The sequence below is a fragment of the Dermacentor andersoni genome, chromosome 9, assembly GCF_023375885.2.
Source record: "Dermacentor andersoni chromosome 9, qqDerAnde1_hic_scaffold, whole genome shotgun sequence".
Lineage (NCBI taxonomy): Eukaryota > Metazoa > Arthropoda > Arachnida > Ixodida > Ixodidae > Dermacentor > Dermacentor andersoni.
In genome coordinates, this window is record NC_092822.1 from 77,025,880 (window position 1) to 77,038,400 (window position 12,521).

A 12,521-nucleotide genomic window follows, 5' to 3' on the forward strand; every position below is an offset into this window, starting at 1 on the left:
GCACTACGCTCCGGATCATCAATCAAAAGCCGCCAACGAGATCAGTCATGATCATCTGGGCGCCAGCTCATCAAGGCATTCCTGGCAACGAGGTCGCCAACCACGTGGCTCGAGATCTGACCCACCGAGCCGACGCCGAGGAATCTGAACCCGAGCGCATGCACCCTCTGGTCTCTTACCAAGACATCACACAACACTACAAGCTAACCCGCAGAACATATGCACCCCCACACAAGTCACTACCTAGAGAGCAGGAGCGATTCCTCCGAGCTCTACAGGTTAATACATTCCCCCACCCAACCAGAAATCACCTCATAGACCCTACAAAATTCTCTCCGCAATGCCGCTTCTGCGCAGAGCCCGGGTCCCTCTGGCACATAGTAGGGGGTTGCAGAGCGGCACCATTAAATCCTCCGAACCCTTACCCCACTAACGAGCTTTGGGAGAGAGCCTTGGCCAGCTCCGACCTCGAGGATCAGCAACGGCTGATTGCGAGGGCCCAGGACGCGGCCCGAGCTCAAGGCATTCTGGAATGAGGACGCCTCTCCGAAGCTTCATTCACCGAATAAAAATGTTTATTCTCTCTCTCTCTCTCCTTGTGTGCGGTTAGTGGTGGGCGGTGAAAGGCAAATTAGCAGTCTTTCAAATGTTTGAAATCACTGAAATGCGATTTGTTTTGTTTTCTTTTGTTTGAATTAAAGTTAACGGTGTTCTTGAACAAGTTATTGCCTGTCCAAACTACTGCACACATTGCACAAGGTCCTTGAAGTTACTGTGTCGGGGCCTCGAAAGTCCTTGAAAACCATTGAATTTTTTTCTTCAATATTGCTACGAACCCAGTAGAACAACTGTCATGGAGTAAAAACCTTGGCTGAACAGGGGCTTATACGCAGAGCACAGGAAGACTAGAAATGCAGTAGTAGGCACGGAGGGCCCTGAAAAAAATGTGCCACATCCGCACGTCTGCCTTATGTTTCTGTACCGACTGTCGCATTTTTAATAGAAGTGCACTTTCTGTTCTACTCCAATAAACGCAACATTACGAACTCCAGTGTGGGGCAGTCCTTCAGCCAGTGCAGAACTTTTTCTGTACATCCGAGTCAGCTCTGTCATTTTTCCAGCATTGTAGTACAAGATTTGTTAAACTGGTTCAGCAGAATATGAGCAGTATACTCTTAAATTAGCTGTTTATTTGTATGCACAAGTTCAGGTCCTCAGTTTGGTTGCATGACAAATTGCCATACCTCAATAGATACAAGAAACAATTTTATTACAGTTTAATAAAATCCAAACAGTAATAATCACAACAATATAATGACATACATTTCTTTTGGTACGTATACAGCCCATGTCTTGGCAGTGTATAAATTCAACTATACACCGCAAGTACTGTGTCCTGACCACTATTATTCACATGTGTAAAACCATCACAGCAATTCAACAATTATCACAGTAATTAGTGACATACACTTTGTAACTGCTTTACATGAGCATAATGTATACAAATGGTCCCTGTGTACCTACACATGACTAGTGCCACCCGAGTACTATTACTCACAGGTGTAAAACCAACAAAGCAGTTCCTTAGAAATATCACAGCGCTTAGTGACGTACATGCTGTAACTCCCTTGTAGAAACTTAATACAAACACGTGAGGACACAGAAAGCTAGCAGTGGGCATACATGGGAATGCCACCGCCTCAATACTAATTCACAAGTGTAAAACCAACCAAGCAGTTCTTTAAAGAATATCACAATGCTTAGTGACATACATTTTCTAACTAGCTTATATAAGCTTTATACAAACATGAGAACATACACAAAGCTAGCGGTGCACCCGCATAGAAGTGCGGCCATCTGAACACGATTATTTGCAAGTGTAAGCTCAACAGAACAGTTCGTTATAGTGACCCACATTTTGTAACTGCAAATTAATAATAAATAATAAATTAAAAACTTGCTCTATGCATACACAAACAGATCAACACAAATGGTAAACACCGCTTTGAAGACAAATGTGACTGTGTCAAAGCGCAGTGCTGTGCCGGTTGAAATTGCCACCCACAAAACTATTGAGCAATACTTAAAACACAGGCGATAAAGTGGGGAAAGACTGCGTCTCTAACGTAACTATTTTAATTCAAATTTCTTGAATATAGGGCTCGCTTGCAGATAAGGCATCTGATCCAACTGACCTTATTTTACACCTGCTACATGCATACAATGCACTCAGATATAACTGGTAATAATAATTATAAAAGGCATTTAAAAACTTGATAGTATGATGAAGATGCATGACTAGAAAAGTTCTGTCCCCCTCGTACTTGTTAAAAAGGTGTAAGTACGACACATGTTCTTTTTTTCCTCAATTTTTGCATTAATGGACAGCCGGGAACCTCGAACCGACACAAAAAAAGAGATACTGTTATGTTAATAGTGTTATGAATAATTTTTTGTGAAAGCTTTTTTACAGACAAGTTGCAGTCTCGTTTCTGGAGGTTGAGCTGTATCTTGCAAAATAACTTGAAAAGTGGTCACATGGGAGCATGACACTATATCATAATGTTAGTTTCAGTTGACTCTCTTGCCCTACAAGTCGCTGCTCACTGTGGCCAGTGATGCAACAGCAGTGTCTGTGTGATTTTCATCACTCTTCTGTCCTATGCCATTCTTACCAGAGTTCGCGGCACATAGATACCCAAATTTCGATAGTGTTGCTTTCTCAGGTGGTTGCTTTTGATTTGCTCAATATCAGTTGGCACTTCAGCTGCATCAAACTTCTTTTTTACCTCTTCAACAACAACATCAACAACAATCTTATCACACCTGTGTTGTCCTTCTAGTTGCCCACAAAGACCAGTCAATCTAGCAACAACACTGATAGTCTCTACTATCTTGTAATGGGGGAGAGGTGTGTCCCACCATGTGTTCCACATTGTTGTCACTATGTGGGCTGGCTGGGGAGGCAACAACTGTAATACGTTTGCATTTGCATATATTAAAGTGATGCTTGTACTGTGTTATAACACCTAACTTAGTCTTGCACTTGCTGCACAATAACACTGGCTCACAGTCGTGGTGAAAAGCTTTTGTATGTTGAGCAAATGAGTTGTATCCACTACAAAAAAAGTCAGTGATAGCACACATGTTGCTCTACCAGGCCTGGTGTGGTTCCTTCTGACACTGCTGCTGATGCTGACGCGCTGCTGCTTGCCTCGTACACTGTTGCAGCTGCAGTAGACATGGCAGTCTCTGTATCTATTGCTGCCGTGTCATCTGTCATGGTAACTTCCAAGTGGTATTGGGCTCACTTCTGCAACAGAGATGTTGTTTGCCCCTTGAGGGCTCTCATGATCAGGGCCAATAATTTCGTAGGCATTGTCTCCTGCATCGAAGAACCAATAAGAACAGCATGAATTAATAAACATAGCTCTAAAAAGTACGGACATCAAGACATAACCACAAGCTTTGCACATAAGTGACCGGGCTTAATGAATAATACTTGCAGGAGGAGTTACACAATTGTTTGTGTATATTACAGTAAAGCCTCATCAGAAGATATTCAAGAGGCACGGGAAACATGTCTCTCGAAACCAAAAATATTGAGACACTGAGGAGCCAGACTAGATCACTTTATTATGCATCATCACTAAAGTATGTTTTGATATATCTGAAGGAATAAATGCTCAGGGTGGCTTAAAGGGCCCCTAAACCACTTCTCGACATTTTTTGAGCATTTCAAGTAAACACGCGTATCGAAATCAGAATGCCGTCACGATCGACGAAGCCAAAAGCCAGAGTGCGTAGCACTGCCGGAGCACCACAATATGAATAAAATGACCCCGTGCGCCTCTCTGGACCTATCCTGCACCCCCCAGTTTGTCCTGACGTCACCAGGCTGTCTCTGATGATGTCACCAGTTTCCGGTGCTGTCGATTGGTCGAACGAAAGTGTACGACTGCCGGCAAGGCCTGCAAGCAAATACACACACTCCTTCTTCCTCGTCGCGTTGCGCACGATGCCATTGTGGGCAGCCAATGGGGGCAAAGAACAGAAACGTCAACAGAAGGGTCTCCCTATGAGGCTCTTCAACACGAGTCACCATACAGTTCCTTTGTATTAGCGCCACCCCTCGCAGAACGACGGGCCAGCGCGGCAGCAACAGAGCTCGTTGGTGTTGGCCTGTCCCGTAACATTTGGAGGTGTACTAGGCAAGGAAAAGACGATACTGTCCATATGGCGTGTACCAGATGAAAGAGTAAAAGGAGTGGGGACTACTTTTCGATAATCAAACACACGTAGCTCCACTATTACTGCACCGTTTCGAAAAATTCTCGTGGCTACCTGTTCATTGCCTTATTGTGTAGAACTGCAACACCGCAACTAAATTTCAACCTCGGTGGTTTAGGGGCCCTTTAAAGAAGACATTCGCAGCTTTTTAGTGACTGTAGATTGTGTTAGCTTCCTTCCCAACTTCTGGAATTTAAACACTTCACTTTGCAAGCCTTGTTGCTCGCAGTACCTTTGAGGTGCTCTTAGACGCTCGTCAGCTTCAACTGCCGACACTTTCTGCCCTGCACTGTCCTCGTTGCCCTCCTTTTCTGGTTCATGCTAAAAGAGACATGCGCGATTGACTTGTGTAAGGATTGTGTGATCTTTACGCCCTTCGGAGCACATAAGGTGCACAAAGTGAATGTGTCTGGGTTGTGTCCCTTCGAAGTAGTGAATACTTAAAAAGTCATCCTTAGTAACAAAGGTGTCTCTTGTATACAGTATTGTTAACGTGGCAAACATCGGAAAACCAACCAAACCATTTTCAGATGTCTCTTACAACCAAGTGCATCTTGTAATGAGATTCTACTGTACTGAATATTTTTCAACTATGGATCATCTGCATGTACATATAGTCACAAAGACATGTTGTGTGGAATGGCGAATCGGGAAAGAGTTCGTACTCTTACTTTTTGTCCCTAACATAAGCAGCTGATAACAATATGATAAAAAAGCAGGCAATGAGGCTAGAATGGAACATAATCCTTCAGCTCTAAACAGTTTTTTGGGCCCACATCATTCCCTCATATGACATAAGGAAAGAACTTGATTGCAGTAATGGCTGCATGTGATCTGAGTTGATTGAAACAAACTATACGTAAGGTTGTCCTGTATGTAATTTTATCAGAGTGCTTTCTAGATGTCCTGCTGGTGATCCTGGCTGCGCGATGCTTCTCATGCTTTTTGGCACGATTCCTTTTTTTCCCCTCCACTTTTTTTTTCAGATTTTCTCCCCTTTCCCTTCCCCCTTGTGTAAAATAGCACACTTGAAGTATCAAATCTGTTGAACTAACGTGTGTATCAAACCTGTTAACATGTGTGCTTCTCTGTGGTCTGTGTTGTATTTTTGCGCTGCACAATTCAATTCAAGATGAAAGATGGAACGTCCCTGCCTTTGGTTTAATTGTGTGTGTGTGTGTGTGTGTATGTCTCTCTCATGTTTTGAAATATATATACATTTAGGAGTGCCTGCATGCCCTTCTCTCCTGCTCCAGTGACGAAAAGGAGAGCCTGTTTATTACCATAGTAAAAAATTCAAAGGTTTTCGCTGTGCCCATTACATCCCTTATCATATGGATCTGTCACAATACAGAGTAGCAGTGGTCTATAATACTAGCCCATCCCAACATAATTATAAATTAACACATACCGACATGCTGCGAAACAGCTTTTGCAAAGCCGCTGGTGAAGGCAATTTCCGCAGCACTGCAGTGGTACAGCCGAGTTCCACCTGTATAGTGACAAATCCATATGCGTGTTAGCACCTCAGTAGTTGCTGATGGTTTCATAAGCTTTACACTACACAATAAAGTAATCTAGACAACTTTGTTGGAACAAATGCACATAATTAGGACACCACTTAAACACTAACACGATTAATTGCCCCCAATCTCTCACTCACTAAGGGATAATACTACTGAAACATCGGTGGAGAGCTCAGATTAACACAGCCCATAAAGGACAAGCGTTCTTTGAGGAAAACAGCTATAACAGCGGTTAGTTTTCTTGATCATTTATGTGGTAGCTTTGATTTAAATGTCATGCAGTACTATAAAATACGAAGTGCCGCATTTCTAGCAGCAGAAGGCGTCGTCAGGCTCATGGTACAACAGATTTTTGCACTGTTTGTCAGTGAGCCGACACATACAAAGAAAACCGAATTCACACATTCATATACAGTGTCAAGTGCACTTCTCCTTCTGAAAACGCAGCCACCAGTTCCAATGTCGCTGAAAGGAAAGGTTATATAAAGTGCCAGACTGCATGGAACTGCCACTTATGACTGTAAATGTATGGTCTGCTGATTGCAGAGGTAGTCACATGCTATTTCTAGTCTCTTTTAGAAGCATTACTAAAGAATAAATTAAAATCTATTATTCATAAGTCACGAATTTCATGCATCCACAGTTTGGCTAAATAACCTGTGAGAAAAAGACATGTTTACCTGGAATAGCAACCTTTTTTCCTGCTGCAAAACTTTCCTTCGAATTAATGAAATAACTTTACAGCGTCATAATGCGTTTCTTGCAACTACTTGCCGGCAGTGGCGAGTTAGTGTTTATATCCGACTCATTGGGCGACAATACTGCCAAACACAAATGCTTCACGAACACGAGAACACGTCCCTCGCAGAGAATAGCAACCATATATGCCTCTGTGAGACATGATCGCACCTTTGTGGTCAAAATGTACATTAGAACGACATCACCATCTCATTAAAAAAAAAAAGCCTCCGTACAAGGCAGCCGCCAACTGCATAATGTGAAATTGCAACTGATGTCCACTTACTGGTGGCCTGTGTTTGAGTCACTTTTGGCAGTTGACTGGGTGCTGAGAAATGCACTTGCTGGGTTGTCCCTGCAAAACATACAGGGTTATGTCAAATGTTGAAAATATATATATGCCGGCATTTCATCAGTCGCAAAACAAACGAGTAAACTAATAAACAACTGTAATGTAAACAGAGTACACATCATAAGATAGGCTGTCAACTGTTATTGCATTACGCAAAAAACCTAATGCATAGGAAAGACTATATGTATACACACGAAGCTGACAAACAATTTAATTCGCTCTAGGTTTTTCCGTGCAGTATATTCAAATTATTATGTGTCGTGGTTAGAGCAAAATTAGTGTAAATTACGAACTAAATTATCTACCCTGGAAACTTTTCTTCAATATGCACCTGTGCGCGCTTCGAACGAGTAGCGTTGTAAAATTTACGTACATATGGCATTTAACATAGTTACTGAACACGGATTTCCTTTGCCCTGTGTCGTGTACAGTGAGCTACATACATCTGCCCCCCCCCTTTTTTTTGTACTAGCCATACTGCGTGCCACTGCGCCTATACGCACGTCAATAAACGTCACGACACAGAAATAAAAAAAGCGCCAATCACCCATGCCTGCATGTTGTAGTGGGCCTAGCCTAACCAAGCATGGGCTGTTGCTTTTTATAGTAAACACAGGCACCGTGCTCATTGCAAGTATGTATCATGTCGCTAAGCAAATATGCAATTTCATTGTACCACTATTTTTTTATCACATGGATATATCTGTTGAGAGGCAAGACAAAAAGCAGTCACTTCTCAGGACTAATCAGCTTTCTTAAAACACATTTTTAACTTTTCAATGACACTTGCTGCTATGTGTTTGTCTCCAGAGAGCATACTTGATTTGACTTTCCAATCAGAGACATTACATAAATATACCATGTTAAGATGACTGCCTGGAGCACGTGAAAATTTTCATCTTCGTGTAACATACTGTATCTTGATTTTGTTGACATTTGGTCAAATGGTACACCCAATATACCCACATACTAGTTTTCTTGTCCAAATAACATGCCAATGTATTTTGATTTTTTGGCATTGGCTCCTCTGCACTACGTGAAGTCGCGCTGCACTGGCTCTTTCACATCCTCGGGTCCTTGCAGCTGCCTTGCGTTATATAAAGCGGGTGCCTGAAAAATATCGTATGCAAAAGTCAACACAAGGGCATGGTGCAAAACAACATCAAGACAGTCAAGGCCATGGCAATAAAAAAGTCTTAGCTCTTAGTCTTCCTAGTGAAATGCATGCAAAACATCCAAATGACTGCAACTGTCAACTGCTAAACTAACTTCAATTTTTAGATTTAAGCAATAAAACAAATAAACCACAGTTCATCCTTGTTTTTCATGAATGTTAGAATACTCCTGCTAATGAATAGAATATTGGTCATTTTCAGACGTCATAGGTCTGTCATGAGCCTGGTGTATTGCAAACACCACTTGTGACACATCCTAAGCACGTGCCCAGTGTGCCCCCCCCCCCCCCCCCCCCCGCACCACCCCTGGTTGTGCCACTGCTGAAGCCATAATTTGAGGATTATAGCTGCAAACATGATGCTCAGTAGGGATGAAAATATTGTCCTTCAGCTCAATGGATATATGGATGTGCCTATAAAAAAGGGCAACAAGGCTTGTTATGGCAAGCTTACCCACATTTCAATACTAACAAGTTCACTGCGGCCTGCATCTAAGCTTACTAAAAGGCATGAACTTATTTTCATGCATGAGGTGCGCAGTGGAGTTCATTTTTGACAGACCCGACTACTGCTGCAGTTTGAAATCTAGCATTTTAGATTCTTGTAGGCATGTAAAAGTTGCAGTTAAACCGCAGTTATTAGTTCATTATACCAACCTATTGTTCTGTGTACGACAGACTGGTAACACTGAATTAAAGCAACATTTTATTTTGATATTTTATTTCTCTACTAAAAATATTCAAGCGATAAACAAATCTTGATCTGCCATGCTATAGCAAAATGCACACATTACGCTTGTAACCCCCAGAGGAAGGCTGATTTAGCTGTTCATATGACATAACTCTGACACGCCAACTCATATTAGCAAATGCACAGGCATGTTCAAAACAATAAGCGTACGCAAAGCGCCCCTGCAATTGTAATTCCACACAGCAGCCGTTATATTCGATGCCGATGCGTAACTAGCTGCTCGACAATTCACCGAGTTCGTAGACCATAAGCATCCTTTCAGTTTCGCACCGTGCACGAAAACCGCAACAGGAGACAAAACCAGACCTATAATCACACCATTTCAACATGAGCGAAAACAGTTCAGTCCTAGGGATAAACACTGTGAGAGAGATTTAGTGCGCGACGGCGACGAGCGACGGCTTCGAGCGACAAAACGGGCCGTCGCTTGGACAGATGACTCGTTTCTGGAAATCTAGAAATCGTCGCTCGTCGCCCAGAAGTGCTATGAGCGACTAGCCAATAGCGCGAAGCCGCAACTGGATGCACATACATCGCTCAAATACTACCGATTGTCGCGCGGAACGAGCAAATGATTCAATTTTTATACGTGCAAGGATAAGAACGTACTGCAAGACCTCCGGAAATATTTTATGCTACTTTTTATAGTAAAATACATCAACGTAAATTACTAAAGCACGCGTCACGCGTGACTGCAGCCCTCATGCCGGCAACACCGGGGAGGCGTCGCTCAAAATCGTCGCTCGCACGGAGTACGACTTGTAGGCGACGAGCGAACGCGACAGCCATCTCCGTCGCGTCGCTTGTAGCTGCCGCGCGCAAGATCGCTTATATGGGGTTTATACTTTTTTCAGCATAAAACATGGATTCCTCATGCGTTTTCAGTAAGTTCAAGATAACGCGCCCAACTGACCTCTTGCAGCATGCAGCTGAATGCCTGCGGCAAAGTTTCTAACTAGCACTGGTGCTGCACGTAACTTCAGTGGTCGCAGATTCCCCCTGCGCGAGACACCGTCAAGCGCGCGGTTTATTTATAAAAAAAAAGCATGCTGCAAGCAAAATGACGCCTTCTGTTATGTGATTCCTTAGTTCAACAGCGTTCCGTACACAGTAGACTGCCAAACTGAATAAATTCAAACACACAAAACGCACGCTAATCACGCTCCGCATAGGCTCGGAATCACGGGCTGGTGAACTAACCATTTTAAGCGTCCTCTCGCCTGGCGTCTTATTGAACATACCATAGTTCTGGCAGCGTTTGCGATTTTTAAAGCTCTTACAGACAACGGCAAAGTGATAAAATCACATGTAGTTATCGCGACGACTGGCTTTTTCGATTGACATCGAGAGACAGCGCGTACGCCTAGTCCTTTGTCAATCGCGTCGGCTAAGCGCAGCGACGACTTCCTGGCGATAGCATGACATATACGGACAATGTGCACCTAAGTTAGAATTCACTTACCGTGGAGGATTTGCTGTTATATCCAAGGCATGACGAACGACTGTCGTGTTTTCGTGGCGACGCGAGATGGCCGACACACGATCTCCCTCGGCTGGCCTTTGCTCGCTGAACGGATCAGCTTTCTCCGGTGCTGTGTTGTTCCGCGATCTTGAGCGCGCGCGCGCGCGGTGGAGCCACTCCGAGTGAAAAAGTAGAGCGCTCGCTACGCGTTCCTTTGAACTGCGGCGGCCTGTTCTCTTAGAAGCAAAACGACGTGTTCTTTGCTCAGCGTGCATGAATGATACATTGCCATGTTCGGGGCCAGCCACCTACAGTTGAAGCAGAAGTTTACGCTACGTTTTGTTTTCTATTGCCGCAAGAGTCTCTCTTTTCTATTGTCGCAAGAGTCTTTTCACTCCCTCTCTCTGAAGGGGAGAGTGAAAAGCACATTTCACTCTCTCCTTGGCGACAGAGTGAACAATGCATTTCACTGTCCTCGACATTTTGCGAGAGTAAAACGACGCTTTGAAGAGTGAACCGGCAGCTTCACTCCTGCGATACCCTTCCTAGTTTTTAGAGTTTAAAGGAGCGACGCGATCTATTCCGACCGTGTGAAATACAGCCTCAGAAGGCAGAATAGGCGTGAGCAGCCAATATTTGCACCCTGGAAGCTTGTGCTGCAGTCACTGAGCATGTGCTGGTGGGCTAGTTGGTTAAGCATCATTACAAAGACGGCGCCGAATAAAACAACACACGAAGAAAGGAGACACGAGACTAGCACGTAGGCGCCTACGTGCTTGTCTCGTGTCTCCTTTCTTCGTGTGTTGTTTTATTCGGTGCCGTCTTTGTAATTGTGCTGCAGGCAGAGTTCGCCGTTCACGACATGCGAGCGCACACTATTCTCCATTCTCGGGCACCAAAAGCGTACTTCGACCATAGGTAGCGTGTATTGGGGACCCATGCGCCCTCCAGTGTGTCGTGCATAGCGGGCGCAATATGCGAACGCAGTGAGACGAAAATAAGTAATAATTGCTGTTTTCTCGCTGATTCTTCCTTTCATTTACGGCGTTATATAACGCGCCTCCTCGCATGAAAAAATTTAGAATAGTGCCCTCCATCCTCGTGTGAATGCGCGATAGTTGACAAATCGCTGTCCTCCTCTTGTGCCTCAGATAGGTGCTGCTGAGAAAACAGTATCCAGCACTCGCTATTTCTAGGCGTGTAATCGCCTGTATATTTCCCGATAGAAGGTAAGCAACTCGATTCAGAGCTCCAGGGTGGTCTCGCACGCTGTAGTTATATTCTCGTATTCTTATAATCCACGAGGCGAACATAAGAAGCCAACAAACAAAGACATCGAGGACGACACAGGGGAAATTACTTGTGCTTACTAATAGAAATAAAGAAATTGTAAATTAATATCTGAAAGTGGTTGAAAGAAGAACTTGCCGCAAGTAGGGAACGATCCCACGTCTTCGCATTACGCGTGCGCGAGCATCGTACGCGAACATATTTATACAAGAACTTTCAGATAACGGGCTTAGTGACAGGCAGCTCAAATGATTTCGTTTATATATAACCAACAGGAATCAGTGTGTGTGTATTGGCAATTGGCGTGCCCCAATGCGGTATTTTAGGTCGTCTTTTGTTTAATGTATACGTAAACGGTGTTGTCAATATTGACACAAGCTCAAAATTCATTCTGTATGCGGATGACAGCCCTACTTGCTGTCTGGCCCTAATGAAAGCGATCTAGTGTCAGCATATAATCACGTCCTTGAGAAACTAGCATTTTAGTCCCATTCTGTCTTAAAGTTAACCCAACTAAAACACAAGTACTTTTTTTCCGCGCCCGAAATAGAGTAAATAAATTGGAAGAGGACATATACTGGGACACACACAAAATTGAAATTGTCAAGGAGCATAAACTTATTGGCGGCATCTTTAGCTCGTATTTCACTTGGGCTACCATCGTTAACAATTTGCGTAAAAAAACATTCAATCAGTACAGGAGCGCTGTCGCGTTGTCGTGCAATTATTTCAGCGCAAGCAAAATTACAAATCTATTCCGCGCCGTTTGCTTCACATATTAATCATTGCAGCTTGGTATGGCTGGCTACTACGCGAAGAAATATGAGAAAGGTTTATTTATTACAAAAGAAATTTATGCTTAACACTGCAAATATTCATTACTAATTTTTTATAGAACGTCATTTCCCGTCATACAACATTATGAAAGTGCAGCGTAT

The 12,521-nt window shown here is 43.4% G+C and overlaps 1 long non-coding RNA gene across 1 annotated transcript; it reads right to left on the reverse strand.

The window, feature by feature from the left end:
- Positions 1-1,949: 1,949 nt before the first annotated feature.
- On the reverse strand, positions 1,950-7,269 carry LOC140213219 (uncharacterized). Its single transcript, XR_011890159.1, has 3 exons — positions 6,841-7,269; positions 5,702-5,782; positions 1,950-3,385 (listed from the first exon to the last, which is right to left on the reverse strand). It is a non-coding gene; the product is annotated as an uncharacterized lncRNA (long non-coding RNA).
- Positions 7,270-12,521: the final 5,252 nt, after the last annotated feature.